General features: G+C 35.9%; 1 long non-coding RNA gene across 1 annotated transcript; it reads right to left on the minus strand.

Moving 5' to 3' along the window:
- Nucleotides 1-9,433: 9,433 nt before the first annotated feature.
- On the minus strand, nucleotides 9,434-11,823 carry LOC110878038. The gene is made up of 2 exons (XR_002557557.2): nucleotides 11,534-11,823; nucleotides 9,434-11,459 (listed from the first exon to the last, which is right to left on the minus strand). It is a non-coding gene; the product is annotated as an uncharacterized LOC110878038 (long non-coding RNA).
- Between the last annotated feature and the right edge of the window lie 1,227 nt (nucleotides 11,824-13,050).

A 13,050-nucleotide genomic window follows, 5' to 3' on the forward strand; every position in this document is an offset into this window, starting at 1 on the left:
CTCAAACGGGCTGTACGCTGTGGAACCGGCGTATGTAGGTATCGGGTTATCATAACCAAATGGTGGCGGAGGTGGTGCAACTGGTGCAGAATTCACCTCTGCGGCTGGGTTAGAAGGTCCACCCATTTGTGGGTCTTCATGCAGTGGCGGATAATGACTGCCACTGGAGTGTCGAGGGGTGCTAAAGTGAAACTCCCCTCTTCGTGCGGATATCCGCGCACCTGTTCTCCTCCGCCTTGGGAGGATCTGGAGGTGCTTGATGAACTGGTGGCGGTGGAGGCGGTGGCGTGACTGCCACGAAACGCGAATCCTCGGAGGGATCCTGCTGCTGCTGTTGTTGTTGCTCATGAAGCGATAAATGGTGAGAGGGTGTAAAGTACCACTCACACTGGTGAACCTTGCTTGATAAATGTCTGGACCCTGATAGGGTGTTCCATGGAAAGATGATCCATCAGAGACTTCAATAGGGTGCGTGGGAGTACCGCGTGCAGGCTCAACGGGGTCCGAGTCCTCGTCCATGTCCATCGCATTGTCTTCTGAGAAATGGTCCTCCGGTCCCAATGGGTTAAAACCCACTGGTTCTTGGACATAGTTTGCCGGGTTGAACCGGCCCTGAAAGACAGGAGTGGGGTCGCCAAAGGAACGGTGCGAAACAGAACGCTGGAGAGGTATGAATGAAGGTTGAGAGTTATCGGGCTCGTTTTCCGAGTTCGGCCCAAAGGAGTGACGGTAAAAAGGTGTTGAACTGTGCGAGATAGACCGCCTAGCGGGCTCAAAAAGGTTCCTTCTGTTTCTCTGAGGGTCGGCACTCATTGTGCTGGCAGGAGCTCGCATGTGAGAAGGCCCGGCCTCGTGATCGTTGTGGGTAGTGATTGGCCCTTTGCCTCTTCCTCCTCTTCTGATTGCCGGTGGCATATTTCCTGCTTAAACAAATGAAATAAAATAACAGGCAATAAAGGAAAAACTAGAACAACAATTCGAATTCGTCCTAAGTTCTTGTCTAGACTCGAGTATGTGCAATTGTGTCATTGAGATTAAACACATAAGGATAGTGTTTAATTCACTCAACGTTGGCTCTGATACCAACCTGTCACACCCCGATTTCCACACGTTTCACCGGTGGGTGATTATCGTGACGTAGTTGGTAACATTACAGTCAAACAACACAATATTTAAATGCACAGCGGAAGCAAAAGATAGATATATTTCAACCGAATGTTATAGTAATATCATGTATCACAAACAGTCGAAAATAATCCACAGGGGGATCAAAATAAATAGGAATATTGTTCAACAGTTGACATCCAAGCTTGTGAGACTTATTGTGGACGTTAGGAGAAAGCCAGCCTAGTTCGCATAGTACCTACACTTAACCTTTTTGGGAAAATACGTCAGTTTACACTGGTAAATACATTCAACTGACACTTTTGAAAAAGGTTTAATAAAATTGATTTGAATGCACGTGGCACAAACTTTTATAACTTGGGATAATTATTTGCATATAATACTAGTAAACGAATTACATGTTTCTTATGCGTTCAGTAGCTCGTTCCGTAGACCGGGTTAAAGATCAATAGACACACCACATTATTTATTCATTTATGCGCCGACGGGTGTACGCCTACACCCCGTGCTCAGGTCATGGCCATCTCGTAAGATGATGCCAAGGATATCCGGGACATGGTCATTAACCCCCCAAAGGCTTTAAGCAAACAAAACATTTCAAAACAAAGCATATCAATGATTTAATCTCTATTCGATTAAAGATTCAATGCTGGACCAAGCGGTATTCTATATACCGTATCCCAAGCCCGTATAAGGAAATAAGTTAAAAGTATTTACCTTTGCAAAGTATATTTCACAAACAGCAATTGCAAGTAGCTTTTACCGGGTCTCCTATTCTGGAACGAAGGTTTATAATAACCTATTAGAATCCTAACGGGTCTTGAATTAAGACTAAACTTAGACCGGTTAGTTTTAACGAAAGATACGGTTCGAACGCACGATTAAGCGAAGACCGGAATAGAATGTGATTTAGACCTGACAAGTTTGAAGACTTGTATAATATGGGTAATCCAACCACATTCTGGATTTCGAGATAAAAATCATAAGGTTTGACCCGTTTCGGCTAATTTATGTAAACTAGTTACATAAACCGAACCGAACGTGTGAATGGCGTAACGGGTAACCGCAAGAGTCTCATACAGGTTTCCTAAGTCAATATGCTCTAAATATGTTGTGATATCAGAAGGATACCTTCCAGTATGCCCATGACGAGTTTAATCCCATAATACGCCCCGTGTAGGTATTTTGGTCATTTTAAAGATTATAAAAGAGATTATTTATACTTCGGATGTTCGGGTCTGAAGTAATCAATAAAACCACTTATTTTAACAAGTTACATTAGTAGGTAATAAGTCTTTATGACAAAAATGGTTTTAAACCCAAACTATGCGTTTAATACGCGTATAAAGTCGTTTTAAGCGATTTCCGGGTTATACAGGAAATCTGAGATTTCTGATCAGGTTATATAGTTCAAAATACTTTATTTATTATTTAAAATCAGTAGCAATTGGATTGGCGTCAAAATACTATGTAGAACTCGTTTTATGTTCGAAAAGGGTATATTCGGTATTTACCGAATCAAGGTCATAACCTTAGGTTCTGAGCAGATTAAAAATAATTAAAAATCTTTAAAAATCTCAAAATATTATATTACATCAGTGTGTAAAAGGTTTGGTGTCGAAATTTGGGTTTGGATAGGCTTTATGCTAAGTACGCCGTTTAATTAACAAAAATTTTCTTAATTGCGCTATTTAGCATAACCCCTATTCTAGACCTCGAATCGACATGAAATTTTAGGGACATGTTTAGAAATCAGTAACTAAGGTTATTGTTCTTTCACATATCCAAAATTTTCGTTTTAAGGTAAAAAGGGCATTATGGTCAACTTTTAAGCATATAACAGAAATGTGCAAGAGACTCGGACAAACAACGAACCAGTCACAGAAGGTTATACTATCATGTAACTTGGTCCTAAGGAAGTCCTAAAGCATTCCTTAACTCTACTAAAACGGGTCAGAACTGAATTCAAAGCAAAGTCAAAGTTTTGCGACTTTCGGTTCCGAACCGGGTCAAAACAGAAAATTGCCGGATCAATCAAGCTTAGACCAGTTCTAATACTTGTTACTAAGTTATATGAATGATAAAATAGGTTATATGCCTTCTACATTGTTAATTACATGTTAATTCAAAATTTAAGCTTCTGTTGACTTTTTCTAAGCAACTTTGACCCGACATTTGACCTAGATAGATTGGGAACCAAGGGGTGCCCTTTTGAGGGTTTAAAGCCCCACATGATTACCAACTTATAACTACCTTTGATTCGACTAATCACTGGACCATTAGTGATTAATCGCTAAGTCAACCGTTAATTACGACGGTTTGACTTTTAAGCTAAAACTAAGCAAAAACTAAACTAATAAAGGTTAAGCATACTTACTGAAGTCTAATGAACGACCAGAGATGCTTAGAGAAGGCACTTGTGCTCCATAGAAGCTCCACAATGCAGAAATGAGATGTGAACTAAGTGTTGCAACTCTAAGGCTTTATATAGTGATCTTTGGTGCTTTAGATCATGACAACTAAGTCTATCATTGCACCCAGATCATTAACAAGTGTTTCCTAGTGTCTAGGGAAGGTTAGGGGTCGCCCATGTTGCTGAAAATATCTTACAAGGTCGGTTAAACTGTTATAACAGCCAAGTTGCTGTCGTTGGGCGCTCCTTACGGACCGTAAGGCAGGACCTTTATGGTCCGTAAGCCTTTGACAGAGGAAAAGTTTTAACCTTTCGCACATTACGGACCATAAGGCAGGATCTTTACGGTCTGTAAGTCCTTGCCAGAAGCAAAAAAAATAACCTTTCATGCTTTGAACGGACAAGTTGCAATGCATGATTTTGAGCCTGGAAAATGTCAGTATGAGGCCTTTTTACCCATGCTTGACCAGTTATGTCTACTTATCTCAATGTATCACTGGTTTGCCTTATGATGGAAAAGTATACACAAACAATTTATTGAGCATTATTTCATACGAACCGTACTAGTAAACTTGGACCTCCATTATTATTAGTAATCACCAGATTAAAGGTATAATAGATGTTTGTTAATCATGTTAGGGTCTCGGGATTTATAATAAAGTCGTTCAGAGGTATAAATTAACATGTCGACGTGTTTTTTTTAAATCCTGCCATACATCTTTAACTAAATCCGGGTTTATAATGCTTTTGTCGTAAGTGACACGTGTCGTTTATTTATTGGACACAAATTTTCGAGGTGTTACACAAACCTCCCCAGTCTCTAAGACTAACACATCCCGTCTCTCAGACTAAACCTCCCCAGTCTCTAAGACTAAACTCCCTATTCTCTAAGACTAACTCCCTGGCCTCTAAGACCAAACCTTCCCAGTCTCTAAGACTAATTCCCTTGGTCTCTGAGACGAACTCCCGGGCCTCTAAGACCAAACCTTCTCAGTCTCTAAGACTAATTCCCCTGGTCTCTAAGACCAACTCCCAGTCTCTAAGACTAATCCCCTGGTCTCTAAGACCAGCTCCCTGGCCTCTAAGACCAATCCTCCCAGTCTCTAAGACTAATTATCCTTAGCCTCTAAGGCTAATCCTTCCTCAGCCTCTAAGACTGAACCTCCCTCAGTCTCTAAGACTGAACCTCCCTCAGTCTCTAAGACTGAACCACGAATTTTGAAAATTGCATCTGTGCCTTTTGTTCGTAAAAATGTTTTGTTTTGTTTGTAAAAATGTTTCGTACCCTGGATCTAGACGTTTAGTGTATGCAATGTAAAAATGTTTGAAAATATTTTTGTGAGAGCCCTGATGATCATAGTCTAGACTCGAGAAAGAATCCTAGTTCGCTATGATCGAGGCTCTGATACCAAGCTGTCAAACCCTGACTTTTGCGGAAGCGTAGGTTTATATGGTGTGACTTCTTAATACCATAACAATCAATTATAACAATGCTATATGATAAAAACAAGAGATGTTCATCCATTAATAAGGTTTAGAAATAACAATACAACATCATTTTTAAAATGTCGACTCATAAAACAAGATACAACCATAACATAATTTAAAACGTGTTCATATGACACAATAAAAGACTTGAATAAAAACATGGTTTAAGGACATGTAACCCGTCCAGGTAAGGGTTACACCTCCTGAACCTACTACCCTGGATGATGTCTTTATTTAGTACGCAACTTGACACAAATGCAGACACTTGCCAGATCCCTTAGTTTTCCTGAAATACATGTATGTTGAAAAATCAACAAAAGTTGAGCGAGTTCATGTGTAAGTGAGTATGTATAAACCTTTATAATGTGTTTGTATGTATGAAAATCCCTGGTATGTAGCAATTAAGGAAAAAGAGATCACCATTGGGTTGCAAAGCCAATGATATGTGTGAAGTGATGCAGGAAGACTCAAACCTAGCAGATTTCAGCGTCGGGCTCATAGTCACCTCATGGTCCACTCAGCGGACTCAGGAGTGGGGCTCGTTACACCCGAATAGATCTATCACTCATGACCCTCGGTCCTACAACGAGGATTAATGGCCTTAAGTTCTACCTACCCATCACATGATCTAAGTAGTATAAACCCTCCTTAAGCTAATCATACCACGTAAGTAATGTCTGTAATAATTGTAACATGTATTTCACCCCCGAAGTATAAAACTAAAAACAGTTAAAAGAAAAGGGGGACATGAACTCACAGTATTGCGTCTTCGGTACTTGTAACTCAAATCTCCTCACCGAACACGACTACCTACAGTGTTCTAACGTCTATTAGACGAACAGGTCGTGCCTTGCTTCTATGTTAATATCTTTGAGTTACGCTTCTTATGTTCCCAATATTATTCCAAATTATAATTATTTGTTAAAATAAATTATTTTAACTTTAAATTATATTTCGTTTTCGAATAACTGATTAAGTAATATTTTCTGTTAATGCTTCTCAAGTATGTATTTCCTTCCCAAGGATGAGGTATCTTATACATGTGTTTTCGTATTTGTATTTGTATATCTTGCCAAGTAACGACGTTGTGTATTGTTCCAACTAAAAATATGTTAATATATTCCCAATATATATTTCCAAAACCATATATTTCAAGTCTCACTTAAATATATATAAATAAACCTTATTTTGTTTAATCATGTATTGTCCCAGAAAATATATATTTTTCTCAAAAATTATATATCTTCTAAATATACTAGGAAAATATATTTTTATCTCCCAAAAATAATATATTTTCTCGTTGTAAAAAATATGATATACTTAGTAATATTTACGAAATCATATTTTCACTTCTTTCATTTCCAAAATAATATTTATCAAAAATTTAATGTAATGGTATATCCCAGAATATTTCATAAGTTACGTTTTCTTGTTCGGTTTCTCAATATTACGTGTGTAACTTAAATATTTTATTCCTTGTAATTTTTGGTATTATTATGGAGTTGTAATTTTCATGGTATTTTGTAAGTTATATTATTTTACCCTAAAATAATATATTTAGTTCACATAATAAACAAACAATCACACAAGAGTTTTAGTATAAAATATATATTTAACAAATTTTATTTACGAAAATCCATCTCCGGCACTTAGTATTTTTGTAATAAAAATCATGGCGAAGTTTATTTTGAAAACCAAGTTAAAAATATGTTTGTAAACATTTGTTAGAAAAATATTTCTAAGTGTTGAAATTCTAGAAAAATTTCGCCAGAGTTTCCTCTGTAAATGGAGGCGTCCATGCTTTTTAGCATATCATTTTCTTTTGTAAAATCATCAACCAATCAATATACAATTTCTAATTACCAATCTTGACAAAAATAAGCATAAACAATAAACTTATGAACTTGAAAATTTTATAAAAGCAAGTAGTAACTTACTAGCATAATTAGTAAGTCTTGTTACCTTTAAAAATGTGATTAGTTTCTTAAAAGCTTTATTTTTAAAGGATTTGAACATTTACTACTTCTAGTCATGATTTACAAAAATATTTCTTTGTGAAATTTTCTTGTTACACAAGTGTTTACACACTTGTTTACTTACTAAAAATGTGTTTAGTTCATATAAGATCCGAGTTTTAACAAAACTTATTCCTTTCACTTGGTTCTTTCAAAAAACCACTCATAGATCTTTAGATCTACAAGTTTATAACTTTATTTTCCAAAAAATCACTTATTTGTTCAAGTTCAAAGTTCATGTGTGGATGATTCCATCATCCACAACATCTTTAACCTTCACACCTTGCTAGTTCATGTCTCTAAACATGATTTAGCAAGTCTATGTAACGAACCATAACATTTTATCTAACATACAAAATACAATAATCATAACAACACAAGAACAACATGATTTCATCTCTACTTTAACCATATTTCATCACTAGTTAGTTTATGTTTCAAGACTTTGTTTATGTTCTTTAGAGTTCTTAACATTTTCCCATTCTTTTTGCTATTAACCAACAAAAATATGAACAAGATGAAGATCTAAGGTACTTACTACTAGCACAAGGCTAGGGGAGTTCAAGAGCGTAAAAGTGATGGTTAAAAGAAAATGAGAGCGGTCCTTGAGCTTCCGAACACACCAAGCTTACTTGTATGATCTCTAACACCTTTGGGTATGTATAGATTGTTTGAAGGAAACTTGAAGGTGGTGGTGTGTGTGTGATGGTTCTCGGCCGAACACACAAGAGGGAGAGAGGAGTGTTTGCTAATTGTTGTTGTGAATGAATGAAATGTGGTGACCTTTTGTGCCATCTTATAAATCAACCATTACTATTAACCTATGTGTCTTATGCTTACTTAACCCACAACACAATCAAATAAAATAATAAAAAAAATCAATGGTTGGGTCACCCATGGTGACCGTCCCAAGAGGGGGGGGTATGGGGTTGGGTTTCAAATGGCTTAGATGCAATTTAGTTAGGAACCAAGTGTTTTAGTTAGTGTCTTATGTATGCTAATAATTATATAGTGTGTTAGGGTGTTAGGGGACCCTAACTAGCTCAGAAAAATAAAAACAATGTGTTTGGCAATATTTTTGTGTTCCGGGTAAAGTCCGGTTGGGTGTTGTCCCGTTAAAGTGGCAAATTAATCTTTTAAGTGTCTTTTATATTACTTTTAGTGACACATTTAATTCCCAACACTTTGGAAAGTATCTAGGACTATTTCGCCAAGTTTTTGCACTTTACTAGTATTGTTAAATGCTGAATTTTTGTTATTTAGTGAAGAATTCTGCATTTATAGTATGTTTTAGGCACTTCCCGGCACTCTAACTATCACCTAGTGACGCAGTTTTATGGTCTTTACTTCCCTACACACTACCCTAGTGTGATACTTTATTTCTGACTCATACTGGGCCTCAAAATACTGTATGTCTATATGCTGGCATTGTCAGCATGTATTTGGTTATCCGCTCACGGTGCTAACAGTTAGGGGTGTGAATTTCTGACACGATCCGAAAACCCGACACGAACCTAACACGAAATTCGTGGGTTTAGGTTTAGTCTAAACGAGTTCGGGTCAGTTTCAGGTTGAACCCGTGAACCCGTTTAGGTTAACGGGTCGGGTTCGGTCAACCAGGTCGGGTTGGCGGGTTGACCCGTTTAACACATTTATACTATATTATATATTTTTACAATATATTTTATATCATAAATTAAATAGGATGTGTATTTTATGCCATAATTATAACTTAAAAAGAAAAATTAACATAGATTTTATAATTTAAATTAGAGATTATTATATACATTTGTGTTTTTTAAGTAAATTTTAATTTTAATATATTAATTTCAGAAAAAATAAAAAAAAATTCGGGTTGAACGGGTCGTGTTCGGGTCAACCCACGAAACTTCGGGTCGTGTTCGGGTTATTATGTATGATACAATTTCGGGTTCGGGTCGGGTTCGGGTTTGTGTAAAATTTTCGGGTTCGGGTCGGGTTGAACCCGCCAACCCACGAACACGACCCGTTTAGCACCCCTACTAACAGTGCTTTGTGCATCAGATTTGTCACTAAGAGTCTGTATGAAATAAATGGAGTCACAGTATGTAATGTGATGCTCATGTATGTATGTAACATAAATCAGCAAGCAGTTTAAATTAACAGTTGTAACTAAGCACAGTCATTAAGCATAAATCAATATTAATTAAATGTACGGATGCATGCCAATTTGACGGTTGTCACAAAATCAGGCTTGCCCATGAGGGTAGTTATTACATTCCGTATCCTTATCATTTCCCCTATTTAGTTATATATATAATATATAACACACCGTTAAAAACCCACCTCTCTACTCTAATCACCACCATCATCATCCACCCATCATAACCACTTCACCCCCACCAACAAGAACTGAGCAAATGAAATCCATTCTTTGACTTTTAATGCACTAAAATTCAAGATCTGTTTGCATCATTTACATTTTTAATTAAAAAAAAACAAAACCCTCAGACCTTCAAATTAGAATTAGCTTTACCGTAGGGAATTCAATCAAATCTTCAAAATTATCGAACAAGCTTCCACAATCGATCTCACATGTGATGTTGGTGTTGTCGAATCTATTTGGGGTTAGGGTTCCGATGGGGGAGGTGGTGGTGGAGTTAGTGTTTGCGGTGGAGGAGGTGGTAGTTGGATGATGAAGACGGCGGTGGTGGTGGTGAAGATAGTCGTGGTTGTAGGGGAGGAGGTGAAGATGGTGGTGGTGACGGCATATGATGATGTTGGTGAAGACCGTGGTGGTGGCGGCATATGGTGGTGGTAGGTGAAGATAGAGAGAGGTGGTTGTCTTAGGTGGGTGCAGTGGTGGCTGGTGGTCAGCGGCAGGTGGATGGAGATGGTTCTCTTAAAGAGAGATTAGAGAGAGACGGTAAGAGAAAGGTTTAGTGTTTTTAAAGAGAGATATTTTTAAGAATATTTTGTTTTATTTTTATAGATAATATTAAATAAATACATAAAAAGACCAAATTACCCTTGTGTAATTTGATTTAACAGAAAAATCTAACTAGGTTAGGGCTAAAGGACATAACATGTAGGATTTTGAAACATTAAGTACAGAACTCGTCAACTTTTACACCAAATGACAGCGCCTGAAAAATGGTATTAACATAAAGGACAAAACTTGTAATTTAATCTAAATAAAAATTGAATCATATTAACGGTATAGTCCGTTCAACCACTCATTATTAAGTCACTGATAGTTATTCAAACTAGCTTATCGAAACAAAATATATTTTTTAACTCAAAATAAATATACATAATTATAAAACCAGGAATCAAAGAAAACGTAGTGTAATGATTTTTATCATAATCGTTAGCTATTTATGATAGAATACATTCTTTTCCTATAATAACTATCTTAAGGGATAACTTATTTTACAGAAACTAAAATAAATAAGGTGATAAACCTCTAGATGATAGCGTCTAATAAAAAGAAAACAAGTAGGAAGGATAATTTTCAAACAAGTTGGAAGATAATTTCATCTAAGAAAAAAAAAATCTCAATAAACACATGTTCACATAAAACATGTGCATATAAGTCATATGCTATCCCTCTCTCTCCCTCTTAATCTTTAACTTTCGCAATATTTTTATATGTTATTTATTTTCCTTAAATATTACATAAAATCAAACGTCTTATGATCTTTAATACGAGGACCCTATTATTATACTTTAAAAAAAGAGTAAATTACAAGTTTTGTCCTTTATGTTTACATCAAATTGCAGGCGCTGTTCTTTAGCGCAAAACTTGACAAGTTCTGTACTTAATGTTCCAAAATCTTGCACGTTATATCCTTTAGATCAAACCTAGTTAATGGACTATTTTATAAATATGAAAAGTTTTTTAAAACAACTTATATTAATGGACTATTTTATAAATATGAAAAGTTTATAACAAAAAGAAAAAAAATTTTGCATTCTCAATTTCTCTCTCTAAACTTCCTTTCTCTCTCTTCTCTCTCTCCTGCGATGGTGGAGATGGCTGTGGTGGGTTTTACACCGGATTTGGTGGTGGGTTTTAGGGCGGCGGTGACGGTGGTGATCCGGAATCGTTTTTTGGTGGTGGGTTTTACCAGCAATATCAACATATCTAAGCTCACTCATATTACCAAATTGCCATGGGATGCTACCTTGATATGAATTGTAACTAATCTCCATATGAGTGAGTTTTTAACCGACCAAATTCAATAGGTAAATACCCACTTAACAAATTACCAGCAAGATGAATAAAATCAAGTTTCTTGCATAACCCATATGAATTTGGAATGGGCCCACTGAAATAACTTCCAACAAAGTTGTGAATTTTCACTGAGGCAATTTCACAAACATCTGGTGGGAGTGAACCAGAAAAGCTGTTGCTAAAAGCATCAAGAACTCCCTACCTGCTTAAATCACACTAATCACATAATAATCTAAACTTAACCTAAATCCACACAAACTCAGAAATTCAACTTACACAAGCAACTGTTTCCGCTTAAACATGATGCGATCATGAGGATAAAACGAAGAATCGTCATCATCAGATCCAATCGGAAGTGAGAATATCCCCACCGCAAGAAGCACAAGCAGAACAATTGTGAGCATCAAAAGCATGGAGAGAACTAAGGCTACAGTTGACGATCGCTTCCCTTGGTAACGGCGACCTAATAAGTTTCTTCCTTTCCGCCTTGTTGGGTTGATCGAAGACACCCTAATTGTTAGGGTTTTTAGAACATTGGGGTTGCAGGTTTGGAGAAATGAAATGTTGGTGATGACTGATGAGTTATTTTGGGTTTAAAGCTTCAAAAGTTAATAGTTTTTGATGTTTACAAAATAGTCCCTGAATAAAAGTTCTTTACAAAATAGCCTCTGAGAATGTGAATAGACAAATATGCCCTCATGTGCAATGCACATAACCAGATTTACCCAAAAAATCAAACCGGATTTGACCTAAAGGACATAATGTGCAATATTTTGAAAGGTTAAGGACACCGCTTGTAAATAATTGGAAAAAAGGACAGCGCCTGCAATTTGGTGTAAACATAAAGGACAAAACTTGTAATTTACTCTTAAAAAAATTAAAAAACTCAGTTGCGTGTTACACAATAGGTATAACGTAAAACACAAAGATCATCAAGCTAAAAAACTTAATCGAAAGTAGACTAAAAACACAATCGATAACAACAGATAAAAGACACAATGGACAGCAGACTAAAACACAGTGGCATGACGTAAAATACAATGAGAATCAAACTAAAAATGCAATAGAAAATAGACTAAAAACACAATTGATAACAACATATAAAAGACACGATAAACAACATACTAGAACACAATGGACAATTAACTAAAAACACAATGGACAACAGACTCAAAACACAATGAACAATAGACTAAAAATACAATGAATAACAGATTAAAACACAATGACAACAAAATAAAAACATAATGAACAACATATTAAAACACAATGGATAACAGACTAAACACAATTACCAGAACCTATAACTCAATATAGAGAATACTTACCTAGTTGAAAAACACAATAAAAGTCAGAACCAATAACACAATATTGAAAACCCAAATATAACACATTTTTCATTATGTTATAGGTTCTAAAGAAAACGTAATTGATAGAACTCAAATTACCATTGTAGTTTTGATGATAAAACAATGTATAGAAACCCTAGTAAAACGTAAGGACCAAAACCCAGTATAAAGACACAATGACCAGAACATTTAACACAATGCAAATAAAACTCAGTAAAATGAATTTTTTTTATATATCAATATCATACTCATATTAAAAAAAAAAAGAACACTCATTATTATGGTGAAGTTTTTTTTAAATGTCATACAAAAAAGTTATGCACGTTTTAAATTGATAGGGGAAATTTACATGTGCCTTGCATCTGGATAAAGAAAGTTAATAAATATAAATTTCCCTTTTAAAATGCAGTATGAAAAAGTTATGCATGTTTTAAATTGATGAAG

This window comes from Helianthus annuus, chromosome 15, assembly GCF_002127325.2.
Source record: "Helianthus annuus cultivar XRQ/B chromosome 15, HanXRQr2.0-SUNRISE, whole genome shotgun sequence".
Taxonomy (NCBI): Eukaryota; Viridiplantae; Streptophyta; class Magnoliopsida; order Asterales; family Asteraceae; genus Helianthus; species Helianthus annuus.